The sequence below is a fragment of the Oratosquilla oratoria genome, chromosome 7 (genome assembly GCF_046742065.1).
Source record: "Oratosquilla oratoria isolate Oo_2021 chromosome 7, ASM4674206v1, whole genome shotgun sequence".
In the NCBI taxonomy this organism is placed as follows: Eukaryota; Metazoa; Arthropoda; class Malacostraca; order Stomatopoda; family Squillidae; genus Oratosquilla; species Oratosquilla oratoria.
This window is the reverse complement of record NC_134783.1, coordinates 83,672,546-83,675,206: the sequence shown is the minus strand read 5'-3', so window position 1 is coordinate 83,675,206 and position 2,661 is coordinate 83,672,546. Positions and strand designations below refer to the sequence as shown.

At 45.5% G+C, this 2,661-nt stretch overlaps 1 non-coding gene across 1 annotated transcript; it reads right to left on the bottom strand.

The window, feature by feature from the left end:
* Positions 1-2,376: 2,376 nt before the first annotated feature.
* Positions 2,377-2,449, bottom strand: TRNAR-UCG (transfer RNA arginine (anticodon UCG)). The gene has a single exon. It is a non-coding gene; the product is annotated as a tRNA-Arg (tRNA).
* Positions 2,450-2,661: the final 212 nt, after the last annotated feature.

Sequence of the window (2,661 nt, the reverse complement as noted above, 5' to 3'; positions counted from 1 at the left end):
ATTGACATGAGGTCAATTGTGATGCGAGGGAAGTCGGATGCAAAAACCCTCTCTGACCGCTGACGCACACAGAGGGTATGAGGCGGGTATCGCACGTGAGTTCCTTCAAAGGCGTTTTGTGGTGTCTCACGTGGTAGACCCTGGCACTGGTTAGTCATCAGGCTGGCCTCACGAGCGATTCCATTGGGGGACCTCGGAGGTCAAATGTCGTGGGCAGAGAAGAGGTGAGGACTACTCTTAACATTGTGCTGTATCATGCCGGCCGATTGGAACTGCCCATGACCCCCGTCGTAGCAGCAGCCACTGTTTTTGAGACTGTTGCACCACCACTACTACTAACACCACTACTACTAACGCCACCACTACTAACACCACTACTATTAACGCCACCACTACTACTAACGTCACCACCACTACTACCAACACCACCACTACTACCACCGCTACTACTACCACCACTACTACCACTACCACCACCACTACTAATACCACCGCTTCCAATATTACTACCACCATCACTACTACTACCACCACCACCAATACTACTACCACCGCCACCAGTACTCCTACCACCACCACTTCTACTACTACTACTATTATTACTACTACCACCACTACTACTACCATCACTACCACTAACACCACCACCACCAATATAATCAGTGCCCTCCCGACCTTGACGAATCTCGGTTGTCTGTTTTGTAATCCACCCACCCAACTCCTACCTCACGTCTCTCAAGAGATTAATAGATAAGTAAGTAAATAAATTATTAAAAATGTTAACCACTGGCAAGAGGTCGTTGCAGGGAATGTATTTAGTGTTCAGGAATTAGTGTGTAGGCACCACACCACCTCACTGTAAACACAAGAGAGGATCTTGGGAAAATACCGAATAATTTATAGACAGATTTGTGTAGACTTGCTCATAAACCAATTTGGTAATAGCGAGACCCATGTAGGCTTATCCATCATAAACACACAGAAATCAATATTGAGTCCGACAGTTTGCGCACTAAACCATTGGGTGGAACGATGCCAAATGGGTTAGATGAAGCCTATAATCGGTTTCTGAATCACGGACGTTGGTCTCCAGAGGCCTGACACCAGACGAAGTTGAGGTTCTGAATGTGCTCGCAGGGGAGAGGTTGGGTGGGGGAGTTTCCGTGTCAGCCAGAATTCAGTGCCTTGTATTGCACCGTAGATGAAGTAGATATATTTGGTTCATATTGGAAAAGGCACTGGTGTAGTTGGTATTTGGAAGGAGCCCTATCAAGCAAGATTATTGACAGAGCATCGGCTTTAAAATGCGGGCGAGCTCGGCTTGTTCTATGCCAGATGTTGGCAGTTCATATCTGTGTACACTCCCAGTGCAGTGCACACTGTGGAGATGGGGGCGTGACTATGTGAACCAGCCCGGCAGAGTAGGCATGTGTTGCCCAACCTGAGTTGGCATGTCCACAATGTTGTTCTTTCGTATTGCTTATTCACTGCAGAAGTTTTATGCGACGAATATTTTAGTCGTGAAAAAATACTATTTGATCTGGTCCGTAGGGGCGTCAGTAGGAAAGGGCATGAAGGAAAAGTAGGACTGACTCGTATTGAAGAATGCACATTAACCTAAGATCAACCCGTTGAACAAGTCAGTGAGTGTTCTAATTGAATTAAATCATTTGACGTTAGCCAGGGTGAAAAAAAAATCCTTAAAATGCGGCAGAGATGTACTTCAGGCAGTAAAAGGTTAAAGGTCAACGTTGTATGGTTTCGTTTATTGGTGCGGAAATGACGTCACAGGAATGCCATTATCGCTCCAACCGCGGGGGCGTCTGAAGGCGGAGGTCGGCCTTAGTGCATCATCCCCCCCTTATGCGGTCTTGATCGCGGACCAGAGGTCGATAAAAGGTGGGATGTTGCGGACCTGCTGTGTGTGTGTGAGAGAGAGAGAGAGAGGGGGGGGGGCAAGATGATTGGTTAAAGCGACGAAGAATAGCAGGGGCAAGGTTCGTATTTTGTATACGATAAGCTGCGTTTCTATACTTGGTGCCAATACAGCACCAAAGAGGTGTTGTCCTAGAGGTGGCAGAGGAGAGATTCTAAGGGGGTTAGCAGGACGAAGGGATAGGAGAATATTTCGTGACTCTGGTCCGTAGGAATGTCACAATAGTCCTTAAACATATAGGGAGGCACGAGATAACAAACAACCTTGGGGGGGGGGGGAGGAAGACAAGGGAAAAAATGCTTCGAAATAACGTGGGTAGTTTTAAAGGTCATTTGTGCTTTGGCTTTATTACAAGTAATAGGAATTTGTGTGGGAGTTATTATCAACATACTCGAAGTAAATAATAACTTTTCAGCTTTAAAAACAAAGAAAGTCTCTACCGACCGTGGCAGGACTCGAACCTGCAATCTTCGGATCCGAAGTCCGACGCCTTATCCATTAGGCCACACGGCCCTGTGTATGTAAAGGTTTATTATATTTGTTTTATATATCCTATGAAATATAGTGTTTATTGTAATTTCAATATGTGCGAGAGACTTTCTTCGGCCGAATGAAATTCTCTAATGACAACAGAAATGAATATACAAGTTAATCTGCTTGCACAAGGGAATAATCAAGATCGTTTTGGCCTCTGTGCATCACTTAATAGATTCTATCTAAGAGGA